Source organism: Pseudophryne corroboree, chromosome 3 (genome assembly GCF_028390025.1).
Source record: "Pseudophryne corroboree isolate aPseCor3 chromosome 3, aPseCor3.hap2, whole genome shotgun sequence".
Classification (NCBI taxonomy): domain Eukaryota; kingdom Metazoa; phylum Chordata; class Amphibia; order Anura; family Myobatrachidae; genus Pseudophryne; species Pseudophryne corroboree.
Window position 1 is genome coordinate 194192307 of NC_086446.1, and position 19132 is coordinate 194211438.

At 45.5% G+C, this 19132-nt stretch overlaps 1 protein-coding gene across 1 annotated transcript in view; it reads left to right on the forward strand.

The window, feature by feature from the left end:
• The first annotated feature begins 3284 nt into the window (after positions 1-3284).
• LOC135055101 (pulmonary surfactant-associated protein D-like) overlaps positions 3285-19132 on the forward strand; it is a 455316-nt gene continuing 439468 nt past the window's right edge. The window contains exon 1 of the mRNA XM_063958749.1: positions 3285-3303. The gene's annotated coding sequence lies outside the window, so the exon portion shown is untranslated. The remainder of the gene's footprint in view (positions 3304-19132) is intronic.

Genomic DNA, 19132 nt, shown 5'->3' on the forward strand with positions numbered 1-19132 from the left:
TCCTAGGTGGGCCAGGTGTTTGTGTCGGCCACTTGTGTCGCTTAGCTTAGCCATCCAGCGACCTCGGTGCAAATTTTAGGACTAAAAATAATATTGTGAGGTGTGAGGTGTTCAGAATAGACTGGAAATGAGTGGAAATTATGGTTATTGAGGTTAATAATACTACTGGATCAAAATGACCCCCAAATTCTATGATTTAAGCTGTTTTTTAGGGTTTTTTGAAAAAAACACCCGAATCCAAAACACACCCGAATCCGACAAAAAAATTTCGGTGAGGTTTTGCCAAAACGCGTCCGAATCCAAAACACGGCCGCGGAACCGAATCCAAAACCAAAACACAAAACCCGAAAAATGTCCGGTGCACATCACTAATTTAAATAACATTTTAACATTTAAAAAAACAATGTTATGAACAGTTTTGAAGGAAAAATCCTCAGTTAAGTGGTTAAAAGATTTTAAACAAAATACCATAAAATACTTTTTGTCTATCCAAAATAACAATAAAACTTGGAAACAGCAGTGGTCAATTCAAGGGACTTTACCAGAAATCAGTAAAACAGCATAGCACAGTGGTTCCCAAACTGTGTGCTGTGCCACCCTGGGGTGCCTCGGGACAATTATAGGGGTGCCTTGGATTGGTGATCCGGGACCAAATAAAATTATTTGTGGTCAATTTAACAGGCAAAACCAGTGCTGCTGGCTGCTAATCATAAAATATGTGGACAAAAAGAAGCAAATCTTGTCTCTCACTACACAATTGAACTTATGGATGGCATATAAACACAATTTATTTAATTTAATATTTCTTTCTAAATTTCTCAATAAGATGCATTTGGCCTGGAGGTGCCGTGAAAAAATTTCTGATGCTCTAGGGCGCCGTGATTCTATAAAGTTTGGGAACCACTGGCATAGCATATTATACATTGGGGGTCCAGATCCATCTCCTCTGATATGCTGGGTGACAGAGTAGCACTGGAATAATCGCCTGCAGAATGACAATGCGGCACCAAGTCCATGCCCGGGGGTGTAACCTTAACTTATATTGAAGGGGCCTCTGTACCAATGCATTTTGAGAGACATGTCTCCACAGCAGTTATTAATTTTATGCACCATAATAGTTCCTATTCTGAACCATAGTAGTGCCCTACTTAATATTTTTCCCAATTTAAGATCCATAGTAATTCCCTAGTTTACATTATGTCACATTTTAGGGCTGTAAGTGTGACACTCTAGGTAAGTATCACGTGGGAAAGTTACAATTTACAGGTAAGTATTAGGGAGTAAGTCTCCCTGGCAATTCACAATATACTGTAGTTCAAATTACAATTCACACAGACATTAATTACACAGTTGCTCCTCAGTAGTTTTTATTTAGCTGGAACACTTCTGGGTAACTTTTCTCTACTGTAAAGCTTAGAAGTAATTATCACAATTTATAATAACACTTTGTGCATGCAATACACATTGGGGGTCATTTCGAGTTGTTCGCTCATTATTATTAGTCGCAAACTGCGCATGTGAAATGTACGCAGTGCGCCTGTGCCAAGTAAATTAGCACAAAAGTTTGGTATTTTACTCACGGCGTAACAAAGTTTTTTCATCGTTCTGCTGATCGTAGTGTGATTGACAGGAAATGGGTGTTTCTGGGCGGAAACTGACCGTTTTCTGGGAGTGTGCGGAAAAACGCAGGCGTGTCTGGGAAAAACGTGGGAGTGTCTGGAGAAATGGGGGAGTGGCTGGCCGAATGCTGGGCGTGTGTGTGACGTCAAACCAGGAACGAAACTGACTGAACTTATCGCTATGTGTGAGTAAGTCTCGAGCTACTCAGAAACTGCTAAGAAATTTATTTTCGCAATTCTGCTAATCTTTCGTTCGCAAATCTGCTAAGCTAAGATACACTCCCAGAGGGCGGCGGCTTAGCGTGTGCAATGCTGCTAAAAGCACTTAGCGAGCGAACAACTCGGAATGACCCCCATTACCACAAAACATTACAGAATGTATTATCCACCACCAACAATCTTAACGAACTAATAAAAGCAGCAAAAGTAATAAAATAGATATTGCATTACTAGTGGGGCCCCATGTGCTAGTTTATATCCATTAAATAGTTCATGTTGCAGAACTCAGTCATAATAACTATAGCTCCTTATTCAGTGATCACAGTTTTGAAAGTTCACAGTCTTATATAAAATATGTAGCTCTTGCAGGACTAGACTGACTGAAATACAAAGAGCAAGGCCACAGTCAGACAGTCTTGCTACCCTGTAAGTACCTCCATATAACTTCTGTGACAAAATTATCTGTCCTTAGCTGACAGTCTCCCTGTATAGCTGTGTGACAGTGGTGTCTATATATTGCGAGTCTTGAGAGAGGAAGTACTGTATCACTATGCTCCCTGCAATGCTGATGCTCCTTTAACTGCAGATTAACAACTAGTCAATTAATGGTGTACTTGGATAAAACTAGCTGCTGATTGGAATTGCATTTATAGAGTACTTATGCAGCTTTATGTTCCAAAACTATGCTTGTATAGTTCAGGAAACTTGGCTAGGACACTTGACTAGAGTGTCCTAGCCAAGTTTCCTGAACTATACAGGAGTACAGAAGTGGAATGTCACTTGTATTGCAATATAAATAAACATCTCTATTGGTGGCAATAATCCATGTACTGTTTATTATTTTTGTATCTGTGGAGATGTGCCCTGTGTCCCAGGGCACATCACCACAACAGTGTGCAGGGGATCTGTGTCCCCTGCAGAGCGTGAGGGTGGACAGGGCTGGGGCAGCTTGTCTGTCCCCAGCGCTGGGTGTGCGGCGGCGGCGGGTGTCCGGTGCAGGGATCGGACGTTTCCCTGCACCGGGCTGTCGGCGGCGGCGAGTAGCGGCGCGGCGGCAGTTTAAACTTGGCGCCGTTCTGGCCGCCAATCAGAAGCGCCGCCCGCGGCTTTTGAAATCCGGCGCCGTCCGCGAGCCAATCGTGGCTCGCGGGGCGCTGGCCAATCAGAAGCGGGCGTGGTGAGCCAATCGGCGCTCACCGCGTCACAGGCCCTGCCCCCGGCGTCTGACGTCAGACGCCGGGCGGGAGCCGAAGAGACCGCGCACGTGGAAGAGCGCAGGAGAAGACGCCGCGAGGAGAAGAAGACGGCCGTGTGAAGAGGAGCTCCGGTGGCCGCTGAAGAGGCCAGAAGACGTCGGCCTGCAGGAGGAAGATGTCCAGCGGCGGCTGGACGCTGAAGAGCGGACGCGGCGCGCTGGCCAGGACGGGTCAGCGGCAGAAGAGGGTGCCGGAGATCCCTGGATCAGGTGAGGCCTCAGTGAGGCTACGCTCACCCCCTCCCCTTTTCCTCCCTAGACCATCAGGGACGGGCAATAGGCCCGGGGGCAAAGTTCAGGCACTAGGCCTGTGGCGCAGATAGGAACTTGGGGGTCACCATTAGGTTTGGTGGTTTGGGCGTTAGGCCCAAGTCACCTAAACGGCGCAGTAGGCGGGCATTAGGCCTGAGCAGCAATCCAGGCAATAGGCCTGTGGGGGGCATTAGAGGGCATTAGGCCCTAGTTAAATTTGGCGGCCGCTAGGTACATATAAGGTGACCCTGGGCACTAGGCCCAGGTCACCCAACGGGCAACAAGTTAGGCGGGCGCTAGGCCCGTGGGTGAAGTCAGGCCTCCGGCCTGTGTGCAGTCAGGGGGCGCTAGGCCCAGTGAATAAGTGCTCCCCGAGGTGAATAAAGGTGGCACTGGGCACTAGGCCCAGGCCACCCTGAGGTGTTTAGGTAGGCAGGTCCGCTCAGCCTGAGCCCCTGAGAAGAGAGTACAGGAGGTGGGTGAACTGTGCGGCCCCCACTACCGGGTGTTCTGAGTCGGGTACTTAAAGGGACAGCACCGTGGGATCTTGTAATCCGATATTGTGATGTATGTTGTTACCGTGCAGGGCAAAGTGTCTGTTTGTTTTAAGTTTGTGCATAGTTGTGTTGCACCACCCACACGAGCTAGTTTGAGGGCTCTGTTTATGTAGCTAGTGTAGCGGACGCACACTAGGATAGTTCTTGGCCCTGCACGGCTGTTTTCTCTTTACCTCCTTACAGGGACCTGTAAGTGGAGAAGATCGGAGTGCAAGACTTGTAACGGTGAGTAGCATCTGTGTACATTTGTCCCTTGTCTGTCCCCGAGTGCCGGAATAGGGATTGCTCACGGACGTGAGAATCCCCTTCATCACACTACGCGCGAGAGTGCGAGTGTGTGAAATCTGGGTGGCTGAGGCTTTGTGCCAGTGATGACCTTTCACCCAACCGGTGAAGGTCGCCGTCACCCCTGGGGTATCCCCTCTTCCGGTGGAAGAAGGGTTGATACCCCCCTTAAGGTAGACTATTTTCTCCTCAGCTCGTTCGTCTGTCAGCTCTAAGAGGGAATCGCCGTGTCCGGATCCGACTGAACATTGCCAGGTCCGTTGAAGGTTCCGGTACCTGAAGGTGAGAGAGAGCGGCGCCTGGTGAGTACCGAAACTACACCTGCACGGCAGCAGGCACCAGCACGCGCACCGCCGCACCTCTTACGTATCTGCATATGTTAGAGAAGAAATTTTATTCTCCTTGTTATTGTAGATAATAAAATCAGATTATTTTCATTTTAAACCAACCGTCCATTCATTATTTATGTAATTCAGGCAGCGCTAGTATACCCACCTGTTTTCTTGTATGACCTCTGTCTGCAGCTGCAGCTAGTTACACTGCCTCTGCTGCTCCCACCATCTGTTACTCCAAAGCAGGGCTACCCCCAGGGCTGTCCTTCAAAAGGGAGGGTAGGCTGCATGGCCTAGTTTCCAGCTACACAGTCAGTAGAGCCCATCACTGTTCTGCTCTGTCAGATGCCTGTCAGCCAGCAGCATTGGAAGCAATGGGATCCCCACAGGAGGCTGGTATTACTGATTGGCTGCTACAATGAAGATCTCTGGTCACCGGGAATAGAATCTGGCTTTTCATAAGCTGTACAGCACTCCTGTCACACACCAGCAGCTGCCTCTGCTCCAAGTTGCTGCTCTGAGTCCCTCTAAGATGGCTGCTGGCCAACTGTCTCTGAAGATGGCTGCAACTGCCACTGCCAAAGCTGTCTCTCTCTCTCTCTCTCTCTCTGGGATCAATATGCCTGTTGCTTATTGGTCATTGTTCCCATGCCAGACACAGCACTCAAGGCACAGGTAGCCCTATCCCTGCTGTAAGTTTAACAGTGTCCGGTCAGGGATGCATTCAGCAGAGGAAGGGGCGCAAAAGTCACACTAGAGCTTGTGGCAGCTATGATGGGGTGCCACATTTCCACACGTGCTGGCTTCACTGAGTCCCTTATTATACACTGACACCAATGCATGTCTTGGCTACAGAATGGATAATGACATACCCCACTGTCACCAATGTATAAGGGGCATAACATACAGGGCATCTTATGCATTTATATCTATTTATACTATTACAATAGATCAGGTGCATATATATATATATATATATATATATACAGCATAAATATAAATAAGGCACTCCACAGTAAATGTACAAGTTGAGAAGGTTTATTTTAGTGGGGTGCCACTTACGATCCTGCTAGAATTATGCATGTCCCCACGCATCTGACTTTTCCCACATACAATTGGCCTTTAACATTTTGTTAACAGTATTCTCTATCTATGGAACAGTTCAGGCCTCTTCACTTGAATCGATCTCTATAGTACATATACCGATCTGGCTAATTCAATCTCTGTACCTTAGAGGTAAGGTGCCTCTAGTACTGCGATCCGACCTTCTGATGACTGGGGTAGATACCTTCCCCCCAACCTGGGAATGCTCAATACAAGGCTGATCACCACGTGCCAAGGATATCTCTTCAATGGGTTCTGGGTCTGACCGTTGTACTGAGTTCAACAGAACTGCACCACTCATGAATGTCAGAAGTTCTATGGGGTCATGCGATGGAACACCCTCTGGAGTTTCCTGCCCTTCTGTCACAGACAAGTCATGTTCTTCCTCAGGAATTTCTGCAGTACAGCGCTTGAGCTGATCATGAGACATGGCACTGACCGGTCCCCCTGAGTCTCAGCAAACTTCATAAATATATTGCTCACCTTCCAGTTCACTGATCACAATGATCACAATGTAAGGTAAAGGTTCCCACATGGTATCCAGTTTGCTATAGTGATGATTCCACTTCCTCCAGACCGTATCTCCCGCTTTTAGAGGTGCAGGCCGGATATGTGCATTGTAGTCCCTCTCTTGACGCTGGTGAACAATTTCTACTCTCTTTTCTACGATTGCTAGAGCTGTTTTGATCCTCTGTTGATGCTCACGGATCCAGTCAGTTTGAAGCTTCTCAGGATGGGTTTCTGGGGAACAGTGTTTAGTATTATGATACATGTACGTGAGCTCGGACAATAGGGTCAGCCACTTGGCCCGATCGTCCCGTGATAGACTTCTAAACATTCCAATAATAGTTTGATTAGCTCGCTCACACTTATATTATTATTATCCTTTATTTATATGGCGCCACAAGGGTTCCACTGCACCCAATTACAGATTACATAAACAAATAATCAAAGAGGAGAACAGCAACTTACAGTTAATGACAGTATAGGACAAATACAGGGTAAATGAACATAGTTACATCAGCAGATGACACTGGAATAAGTATCAGGCGGCAGAAGACTGATGGATTTGGTGCAGTTGAAGAATATTAAAGTAAGAAAGGATAAGCACATGAGGGAAGAGGGCCCTGCTCGTGAGAGCTTACATTCTAAAGGGGAGGGGTAGACAGACAGGGGAGACACAGATGGGGTACATAGAGAGCGCAGAACAGAGGGTTAGGATGAGATTTGACTGGGTTTGGTGAAGAAGTGGGTCTTGAGAGCCCGTTTGAAGTTTTGTAGAGAGGTGGAGAATCTGAGGGGAGAGGAAGGTAATTGCAGAGAAGTGGTGCAGCACGTGAAAAATCTTGGCGGTAGGAGTGGGAGGAAGTAATCCGTAGGCAGGAGAGTCGGCGTGCATTAGCAGAGCGAAGAGGACGGGTGGGAGTGTAAAGGGAGATAAGGTCAGAGATGTAGATGGGAGAGGAGTGGCTGAGGGGTTTGTAAGCAAGTGTGAGAAGCTTGAAATGGATTCTGAAAGGGAAGGGGAGCCAGTGAAGGTCTAGTAAGAGAGGAGAGGTGGACGTAGTGCGTTTGGTGAGGAAGATGAGCCGGGCAGCAGCATTGAGGATAGATTGGAGTGGAGAAAGGTATTTGTCAGGAATGCCAGTCAGTAGGAGATTACAGTAGTCCAGTCTTGAGATGACCAGTGAGTGGATAAGAGTCTTAGTAGCATCCTGGGTCAGAAAGGATCTGATCCTGGAAATATTTTTTAGATGAAAAGGGCAGGTTTATGAGAGGTGCTGAATGTGTGGTTTGAAGGAGAGGCAGGAGTCAAAAATTACTCCAAGACAGCGCACTTGGCGGCTAGAGGAGATAGTAGTGCCATCAATAGATAATGAGATTGTAGGAGGTAAGGTTATGCGGGAGGGAGGGAAGATGATCAGCTCGGTCTTAGACATGTTAAGTTTAAGAAAGCACTGGGACATCCAGAAAGAGGTAGAAGAGAGACAGTTGGAGATACGAGTGAGAGCAGAGGAGAGGTCTGGAGAGGAAAGATAGATTTGGGTGTCATCAGCACAGAGATGATATTGGAAACCAAAATAACTAATGAGCTTACCTAGTGAGGACGTATAGAGAGAGAAGAGAAGAGGACCAAGGACAGAACCTTTGGGGTACCCCTACAGTTAGTGGAAGTGAGGGGGAGGTGGAGTCATGAGAGGAGACAGAGAATGAATGGTCAGAAAGGTAGGAAGACAGCCAAGAGAGGGCAGTGTCACGCAGACCAATAGAGTGAAGGATTTGCACTAGGAGAGGATGGTCCACAGTGTCAAAAGCAGCAGAGATATCAAGTAGAATAAGTAGAGAGTAGTGTACCTTAGATTTAGCAGCATGGAGGTCATTGCATACTTTTGTAAGGGCAGTTTCAGTGGAGTGGAGTGGAGAGGATGGAAGCCAGACTGGAATGGGTCAAGCAGTGAGTGTGAGGTAAGAAAGGAAGTAAGGCGTTTGTTCTTACTTCCTTCCTTACTGAGACAGCACAGCCCCCAGTCCCTGGTGACTGGCGTCAGTATAAACCTGAAAGGGTTTGATCCCCTGTGGATGGTAAGCCGTGGTTCTAGTTTTGCGGTAGCCATAGTTAGAGCAAAGTTCATAGAACAATTGTGACTCGAAGGCAGTGCCCTGGTTGGTGAGAATACAGTCTGGCTACTCATATGGTCTGACAAAGTGTTTGAGAAGCAGTTTGGCTGTGGACTTTGTGGTGAGATCTTTGGCTGGTACCACCACCAGGAACTTACTGTAATGATCCATCATAGACAGAGCATATTGATAACCGCTGGTACTGGGCTCAAGTTTGATATGGTCCATAGTGATGATATACAATGGATATTGACTCTTGATCAAGTGTAGAAGGTCCTTCTGATTAAGATTAGGATGTCTCTTAAGGCTGAATGGCACACAGTCATGGCACCATTCCTCGATGTTATCCTTCATGCCGATCCAGATATATCTTCTCCTTTATACTGCTTCCATCTTTTGGGTGCCAAAGTGCCCCGATTTATCATGATATGCTTCAAGCAGGAGAGTGGCCCCTTTCTCTTGAAACTATAATTTGATTAATAGTCTGATGAGTTCCGGGGTCTATACTAATGTGCACTAGAAGGCCACAGTTCAGTTGAATGCGGTCACGATGCCTCAACAATTTCACTAGCTCCGAATCCGCTTTGGCTTATTGGCTTTTGTTCAACTGGCGCTGCTGTCGTAGTAAGGCCATAAGTTCTTCCAACACTGGACCTTGCAGCTGAATTCCTGCCCAGTCAATAGTGGAGGCGTTACACTAAAGGCACTCAGAATGCATATTGGTTGACACAGACAAGAGGTCTTAAGTGACAGTCCTCTTCATTCTCGAGGGTTTGAATATTAGAATTTCAACATCTTCGTTTATGTCCCTACTTTCCTCGGCCACATCGGCAGTGGGAAGCCGTTACAGGGCGTCAGCATTACTGTTTCATTTTTCACTTCTATAAGACACATTGTAACTAAAATTGGCCAGACGGGATACTCTTCTCTGTTCAAGGGCTCCTAATTGAGCAGTATCTAGATGAGCCAAAGGATTATTATCTGTCATGATGATAAACAGCGTGGCAGCTAGATAGTTTTTACATTTTTCAGTGATGGCCCAGACGAGAGCAAGCAATTCCAGCAAGCAAAAGGTGCTGTAATTTTCACCGTTCCGCTCAGTCCTGCGTAGGCCCCTACCGGCGTATGTAATCACTCTCTCATGCCCTTCCTGTCGCTGAGACAGCACAGCCCCCAGTCCCTGGTGACTGGCGTCAGTATACACCTGAAAGGGTTTGTCATAATCGGGGTAGGCAAGTAAAGGAGCTTCGGTCACTAAAGTCTTTAGTTTATTAAAAGCCTGTTGTTCTTTGCCCCAATTAATAAAAGATGACCCTTTCCTTTCAAGGCCAGATCTGCCCCTTAAGAGTTCATGTAATGGGGCGGCCACTTCTGCAAAGTGTTTTATGAAGCGTTGGTAGTAGCCAACAAATCCCAGAAGCTTCAAACATTTCAGACTGTTCTGGGTACCGGCCAACCCTGAACAACTTGTATTTTTTCTGGGTCAGGCATCACTCCTTCTTTGCTGACAACATGACCAAGATACCGTAGTTGTGGCTTGAGAAGATGACATTTTGCCGGCTTGAGTTTCAGCCCAGAATTGTCTAATAATCTAAACACTTCCTCCAAGTGCTGCAAGTGCTCTACATTATTTTTTTAAAAGATGGATTACATCATCGAGATACAGCAATACCGTTTCAAAATTGTGGTGCCCAAGGCAGTGTTCCATAACCTGTTGGAACATAGCTGGTGCATTACAGAGCCCGACGGGCATCCTCTCAAATTCAAATAAGTCCATTGGGGTCATGAAAGCTGCTTTCTCCCTGTCCTCGGGGATCATTTGAATCTGCCAGTATCCACTGGTAAGAACTAGCGTGGAGAAGAATGCTGCCATCTTCAGGGCTGTAAGGGACTCCTCAATTCGAGGGAGTGAATAGGCATCTTTGTGTGTCACGGCATTGAATTTGTGATAGTCTACGCAAAAAACGAAGACTGACATTCTTTTTTTTCACAATCACCACCAGGGCCGCCCAGGGGCTGTGGCTTTCACAAATAACTCCAGCTTCCTGCATCTCAGCAATAATGTTTCGTACAGGCTGATATAGTGCTGGTGGTAAAGGCCGGTGTCGCTCTTTTATTGGAGGAGTTGTTCCTGTAGGGATATGGTGATACACTTTCTCTGCCTTCCCAAAGTCTGAAGGATACTGGCTAAAAGCTGCAGCATTCCTGCATACCACCTGCAGCACACCTTCTCTTTTGTCATCGGGAGTATCCGCATTACCAATTTGTATCTCGGCCCGCCATGAAGTCTCTTCGATTACCTCCAGTGGTTCTCCCGCTGCGACCCCTTTTTGGGGCCATAGTCACACCTTGTCCCACGATGTCCTGAAAGTCTACTTGTCTTACTTTCACCATTGAGTAATGCTTGTAGAGTCATATGGGTTAATAATGCAGATTCAGTAGGTGCACAGGCACTCTTCCATGTTTTACGGTTGCCAATGTTCTCACCACAGCACAGGGTTGTTGTCCATCATAGTCATAGGATTCTATCAAGGCCTCATAGTCGCGTCCAAGGGTGCCAATCTTCATCTTACACCAGACCACATGCTCAAAGTTGGGCTTTAACAGGACAGGCTGCCGATCTGTAATTCTAGACTTACCAATCTCCCCCCGCCCATTAGTAAATCTCCTCTGCTTCTCTAGCAATCGAACCATCTGTTGTAAAGCCTTTCACTCCCTAGAAGTAGTGGACCTCATTTCACTGCACAGAGCTTCTACCAACTCATCGGGGCAGTTCCTCAGGACATTCATACCCAAGATCACAAGAGGTAGATGTATGTTAGATGTAGTCATAACTAGACACCCCTGTCTATACAATTTGGCTTTACCAATCACCAGATCAGGTTCCCAATAACCTCGATATGCAATCGGCTGTTTGTTGCTGGCCTGTAGATGGAGCCAGGTAACTGGTGGAGTCACAATAGCAGTTTCTTCCCAGTGCTGGAGAAACTCTGTGAGTCGAATGGTCGACACTTAAGAGCCAGTGTCCAGAAGCACTGTTATTTCTACTCCATTGACCCGAATCTTCAGATGTGGACATTTACCAACATACCTGTGCCACCACTCCTGAGACGATAGACCTATTAATGACCTTCCTCCTGGGGGTCTGTCCATTGCCTCGGGATCTCAGTTTAAATTAACATTAGGACAATTTCTCTCAATATGTCCACTCTGATGACAACCTCTGCAAATCAACCTTCTCTGAGAGTTGAATTGATTGGTCATCCATGGGTCTGATTTCCTGGGTACATCCCAGCGAGAGCAACTTCTTTCACTGTGCCATTGGTGCCATTCCCAGTGTCAGCCTTGATCTTGTCCTCGGTCAAGCTCTTCCAACCTCTGATCCATCTGAGCCGGCTTTAGTGTTAGTTATGTAAGCTTGCTTCCAAGAAGGCTTACAGGATCTGACCCAGTTGGTGTTTGGGTCTGTTGGAGGACTGCTCCTCTCTGTATCAGGGTTTCAAGCCTGATGCACGGTTTAGTGTCATTGGACCCTTCAGCCTCCAGTTTTTCAGATGATGTTTCATCCTCGGCATCATCACTTTGATTCAATCTGAGTATTTGCAAAACGTTTTCCTAAAACTTGGAGAAGAAGCTATTTGGCTGTTGCCATTTCCACATTCACAGTTGTGAACAAATCGCTTCCCCCTGTGCTCCTTCTATAAACAGGTTGATTAGAGTCTTATCGGCCTGCCCAACCTCCCAGGCATCGAGAGCTTGAACTGTTTTCATGGCCTCCTGCAGCCCAAGAGCAAACTCCTGCAATGATTCATTGGGTTTCTGTTTCCTGGCGTAAAGGCGACTTTTCAACTCCGCCACCATCTTTGAATCGAATATTCCTGCCAGTTTATTGAAGATGCACTCTACTGTCTCCTTTTCACTGTCTTCCCAGGCCTTGACCTCACGCAATGCAGGGCCCTTCAATTGTCCCATTGAAATCTCAACTTGCTGTTTCTCACTCAGTGGGTATAAACGAAACATTGAGTGCATTTTATCCTTAAACTCTTTAAAGGTGGTCGTTCCCAAAAAGCGTGTTTCCAGCACATTTATGTAACCATGGGACCCCAAAATCATACGGCATGGTAATAGGTGATGCCGTCATTGTAGTAGTCGAGCTTTCCCGCCTGGGAGAAGTGGGCAGAAGCCTCCGGCCTGACGTTGATGTGGGAGTCTGTGGGTCAGACATCTTGTACGTATCCTATTCACGGATGTAATTTTACCTGCCAATTCACAATATAGTTTAAATTACAATTAGCACACACATTAATTACACAGTTGCTCCTCAGTAGTTTTTATTTAGCTGGAATGCTTCTGGGTAATTTTTTCTCTACTGTAAAGCTTAGAAGTAGTTATCACAATTTATAATAACACTTTGTGCATGGAATACACATTACCACAAAACATTACCGAATGTATTATCCACCATCAACAATCTTAACGAACTAATAAAAGCAGCAAAAGTAATAACATAGATATTGCATTATAAGTGGGGTCCCATGTACTAGTTTATTTCCATTAAATAGTTCATGTTGCAGAACTCAGTCATAATAACTATAGCCCCTTATTCAGTGATCACAGTTTTGATAGTTCACAGTCTTATATAAAATATGTAGCTCTTGCAGGACTAAACTGACGGAAAAACAACGAGCAAGGCCACATTCAGACAGTCTTGCTACCCTGTAAGTACCTCCATATAACTTCTGTGACAAAATGATCTGTCCTTAGCTGACAGTTTCCCTGTATAGCTGTGTGACAGTGGTGTCTATAAATTGCGAGTCGTGAGAGAGGAAGTACTGTATCACTATGCTCCCTGCAATGCTGATGCTCCTTTAACTGCAGATTAACAACTGAAGTCAATTAATGGTGTCCTTGGATAAAACTAGCTGCTGATTGGAAGTGCATTTAAAGAGTACTTATGCAGCTTTATGTTCCAAAACTATGCTTGTATAGTTCAGGAAACTTGGCTAGGACACTTGACTAAAGTGTCCTAGCCAAGTTTCCTGAACTATACAGGAGTACAGAAGTGGAACTTCTCTTGTATTGCAATATACATATACATCTCTATTGGTGGCAATAATCCATGTACTGTTTATTATTTTTGTATCTGCATATTTTAGAGAAGAGATTTTATTCTTCTTGTTATTGTAGATAATAAAATCAGATTATTTTAATTTTAAACCAACCATCCATTCATTGTTTATGTAATTCAGCCAGCGCTGGTATACCCACCTGTTTTCTTGTATGACCTCTGTCTGCAGCTGCAGCAAGACACTGCCTCTGCTCCTACCATAGTCTAAACTCCACCAAAGCAGGGCTACCCCTAGGGCTGTCCTTCAAAAAGGAGGGTAGGCAGCGTGGCCTAGTATCCAGCTACACAGTCAGTAGAGCCCATCACTGTTCTGCTCTGTCAGATGCCTGTCAGCCAGCAGCATTGGAAGCAATGGGATCCCCACAGGAGGCTGGTATTACTGATTGGCTGCTACAATGAAGATCTCTGGTCACCGGGAATAGAATCTGGCTTTTCATAAGCTGTACAGCACTCCTGTCACACACCAGCAGCTGCCTCTGCTCCAAGTTGCTGCTCTGAGTCCCTCTAAGATGGCTGCTGCCCAACTGTCTCTGAAGATGGCTGCAACTGCCACTGCCAAAGCTGTCTCTCTCTCTCTCTCTCTCTGGGATCAATATGCCTGTTGCTTATTGGTCATTGTCCCCATGCAAGACACAGCACTCAAGGCACAGGTAGTCCTATCCCTGCTGTAAGTTTAACAGTGTCCAGTCAGGGATGCATTCAGCAGAGGAAGGGGCACAAAAGTCACACTAGAGCTTGTGGCAGCTATGATGGGGTGCCAAATTCTCCACACGTGCTGGCTTCACTGGGTCCCTTATTATACACTGACACCAATGCATGTCTTGGCCACAGGATAGATGATGACATACCCCACTGTCACCAATTTGTAAGGGGCATAACAGAACATCTTATGCATTTATATCTATATATACTATTACAATAGATCAGGTGCATATATATATATATATATATATATATAAAGAAAAAAGGTGGTATTGGCGCTACTCCTCTCCTTAAAGCTCAGTGAAATGTCCTTTATCCTCCTCTGTGGTGACAGGACTTTCCTTTTGGAAGTGCACTACCCGTATTGTATAGGGTGGCAGCCCTTTTCTCCTGTGGTTTGCTGTTCAGGCTAACCGTTCGAAATCTAAAAAACAAAAGATGAGAATAGGCGCCTCCTAGTGCATTAACTCACATAAACATGTGACCTCCACCTTAAATAACACCCTGGTGAATTCAAGGTGTACCTTGTATGGTGGAATTCCAACCACCTAAATGAATCGCAAAATACCATGTATTTCAGTGTGTAATGGGGATATTTTTCATCACGATGATCCTGGTGGTGCTTTTCCCTAGTTTTTATCTCACATAAAACAGGATAAAAGCAAAAAGGGACCAATAGTGCAATATGTTTCATAACAAATAAAAACACATTTATTTCAAAAAATTGGTCATAAATAAAAGCGGTTGCCCGTACAATATGAAAGATGAAAGACAGCTTATCTGTTATTAGTCGTCCATACGATAAAACACTCAACGCGTTTCGTCCTTTGCCCACGGCCTGGACTTCCACCAGGATCATCGTGATGAAAAATATCCCCATTACACACTGAAATACATGGTATGTTGCGATTCATTTAGGTGGTTGGAATTCCACCATACAAGGTACACCTTGAATTCACCAGGGTGTTATTTAAGGTGGAGGTCACATGTTTATGTGAGTTAATGCACTAGGAGGCGCCTATTCTCATCTTTTGTTTTATATATATATATATATATATATATATATATATATATACAGTATAAATATAAATAAGGCACTCCACAGTAAATGTACAAGGGGAGAAGGTTCTTTTGGTGGGTTGCCACTTACGATCCTGCTAAAATGATGCATGTCCCCACACATCTGACATTTCCCACATACAATAAAGAAATTGGCCTTTAACATTTTGTTAACAGGATTCTCTCTCTATCTATGGAACAATTCAGGCCTCTTCACTTGAATCGATCTCTATAGTATATATACCGATCTGGCTAATTCAATCTCTGTACCTTAGAGGTAAGGTGCCTCTAGTACTGCGTTTCGACCTTCTGATGACTGGGGTAGATACCTTCCCCCCAACCTGGGAATGCTCAATACAAGGCTGATCACCATGTGCCAAGGATATCTCTTCAATGGGTTCTGGGTCTGACCGTTGTACTGAGTTCAACAAAACTGCACCACTCATGAATGTCAGAAGTTCTATGGGGTCATGCAATGGAACACCCTCCGGAGTTTCCTGCCCTTCTGTCACAGACAAGTCCTGTTCTTCCTCAGGAATTTGTGCAGTACTGCGCTTCAGTTGATCACAAGACATGGCACTGACCGGTCCCCCTGAGTCTTGGCAAACTTCATAAATATATTGCTCACCTTCCAGTACACTGATCACGATGTAAGGGAAAGGTTCCCACTTGGTATCCAGTTTGCTATAGCGATGATTCCACTTCCTCCGGACCGTATCTCCCGCTTTTAGAGGCGCAGGCCGGATATGTGCATTGTAGTCCCTCTCTTGATGCTGGTGAACAATTTCTACTCTCTTTTCTACATTGCCTAGAGCTATTTTGATCCTCTGTTGATGCTCACGGATCCAGTTAGTTTGAAGCTTTTCAGGATGGGTCGCTGGGGAATTCAACTCCAAGTCCTGGGGTAGTTTGCCCTGTTGGCTGAACATGAGATAATAAGGTGTAAATCCCATTGAACAGTGTACGGTATTATTATACAGGTAAGTGAGCTCGGACAATAGGGTCGGCCACTTTGCCCGATCGTCCTGTGATAGACTTCTTAACATTTCAATAATAGTTTGATTAGCTTGCTAACACAGTCCGTTCCCCTGTGGATGGAAAGCCATGGTTCTAGTTTTGCGGCAGCCATAGTAAGAGCAAAGTTCATAGAACAATTGTGACTCGAAGGCAGGGCCTTGGTCGGTGAGAATACAGTCTGGCTACCCATATGGTCTGACAAAGTGTTTGAGAAGCAGTTCGGCTGTGGACTTTGTGGTGAGATCTTTGGCTAGTACCACCACCAGGAACTTACTGTAATGATCCGTCATAGACAGAGCATATTGATAACCGCTGGTACTGGGCTCAAGTTTGATATGGTCCATAGTGATGATCTGCAATGGATATTGACTCTTGATCAAGTGTAGAGGGTACTTCTGATTAAGATTAGGATGTCTCTTAAGGCTGCATGGCACACAGTCATGGCACCATTCCTCGATGTCATCCTTCATGCTTATCCAGAAATATCTTCTCCTTTATACTGCTTTGGGTGCCAAAGTGCCCCGATTTATCATGATATGCTTCAAGCAGGAGAGCGGCCCCTTTCTCTTGGAACTATATTTTGAGTAATAGTCTGATGAGTTCCGGGGTCTATGCTAATGTCCACTAGAAGGCCACAGTTCAGTTGAATGCGGTCACGATGCCTCAACAATTTCACTAACTCCGAATCCGCTTTGGCTCATTGGCTTTTGTTCTAATGGCGCTGCTGTCGTAGTAAGGCCATAAGTTCTTTCAACACTGGACTTTGCTGCTTGATTCCTGCCCAGTCAATAGTGGAGGCGTCACACTGAAGTCACTCAGAATGCATATCGGTTGACAATCCTCTTCATTCTTGAGGGTTTGAAAATTGGATTTCAACATCTTTGTTTATGCCCCTATTTTCCCCGGCCACATCGGTAGTGGGTAGCCGTTACAGGGTGTCAGCATTACTGTTTGATTTTCCACTTCTATAGGACACATTGTAACTGAAATTGGCCAGATGGGATACTCATCTCTGTCCAAGGGCTCCTAATCGAGCAGTATCTAGATGAGCCAATGTATTAATATCTGTCATGATGATAAACGACGTGGCAGCTAGATAGTTTTTACATTTTTCAGTGATGGCCCAGACAAGAGCAAGCAATTCCAGCTTAAAGGTGTTGTAATTTTCACCGTTCCGCTCAGTACTGCGCAGGCCCCTACTGGCGTATGTAATATCTCTCTTGTGCCCTTCCTGTCGGTGAGATATCACAGCCCCCAGTCCCCGGTGACTGACATCAGTATACACCTGAAAGGGTTTGTCATAATCGGGGTATGCAAGTAAAGGAGATTCAGTCACTGAAGTCTTCAGCTTGTCAAAAGCCTGTTGTTCTTTGCCCCAATTAACAAAAGATGACCCTTTCCTTTCAAGGACAGATCTGCCCCTTAAAAGTTCATGTAATGGGGCGGCCACTTCTGCAAAGTGTTTTATGAAGCATTGGTAGTAGCCAACAAATCCCAGAAAGCTTAGAATGTCTCGGACTGTTCTGGGTACCGGCCAACCCTGAAGAACTTGTATTTTTTCTGGGTCAGGCATCACTCCTTTGGCGATGACAACATGACCAAGATACCGTAATTCTGGCTTGAGAAGATGACATTTTGCCGGCTTGAGTTTCAGCCCAGAATTGGCTAATAATCTAAACACTTCCTCCAAGTGCTCTTCATAATTTTTTCAAAAGATGATTTCATCATCGAGATACAGCAATACCATTTCAAAATTGTGGTGCCCAAGGCAGTGTTCCATAACCCGTTGGAACATAGCTGGTGCATTACAGAGCCCAAAGGTCATCCTCTCAAATTCAAATAAGCCCTTTGGGGTTATGAAAGCTGTTTTATTTCTGTCCCCGGGAGTCATTTGAATCTGCCAGTATCCACTGGTAAGATCTAGTGTGGAGAAGAATGCTACCGTCTTCAGGGCTGCATGGGACTCCTCAATTCGAGGGAGTGGATAGGCATCTTTGTGTGTCACGGCATTTAATTTGTGATAGTCTATGCAAAAATGAAGACTGACAATCCTTTTTTTTCACAATCACCACCAGGGCCGCCCAGGGGCTGTGGCTTTCACAAATAACTCCAGCTTCCTGCATTTCTGTGATCTTGTTTCATACTGGCTGATACAGTGCTGGTGGTAAAGGCCGGTGTCGCTCTTTTATTGTTGTTCCTGTACGGATATGGTCATACACTTTCTCTGCCTTCCCAAAGTCTGAAGGATACTAATTAAAAGCCGCAGCATTCCTGCATACCATCTGCAGCACACCTTCTCTTTTGTCATCAGGATTATCCGCATCACCAATTTGTATCTCGGCCCGCCATGAAGTCTCTTCGATTATCTCCAGCGGTTCTCCCGCTGCGACCCCATTTTGGGCCATAGTCACACCTTGTCCCACGATGTCATAAAAGTCTAATTGGCTTACTTTCGCCATTGGGTAATGCTTGTAGAGTCATATGGGGTAATTATGCAGATTCAGTAGGTGCACAGGCACTCTTCCATGTTTTACGGTTGCCAATGTTCTCACCACAGCAAAGGGTTGTTGTCCATCATAGTCATAGGATTCTATCAAGGCCTCATAGTCGCGTCCAAGGGTGCCAATCTTCATCTTACACCAGACCACATGCTCAAAGTTGGGCTTTAACAGGACAGGCTGCCGATCTGTAATTCTAGCCTTACCAATCTCCCCCCGCCCATTAGTAAATCTCCTCTGCTTCTCTAGCAATTGAACTGTCTGTTTTAAAGCCATTCACTCCCAAGGAGTAGCGGACCTCATTTCACTGCACAGAGCTTCTACCAACTCATCGGGGCAGTTCCTCAGGACATTCATGCCCAAGATCACAGGAGGTAGATGTATCTTAGATGTAGTCATAACTAGACACCCCTGTCTATACAATTTGGCTTTACCAATCACCAGATCAGGTTCCCAATAACCTTGATATGCAATCGGCTGTTTGTT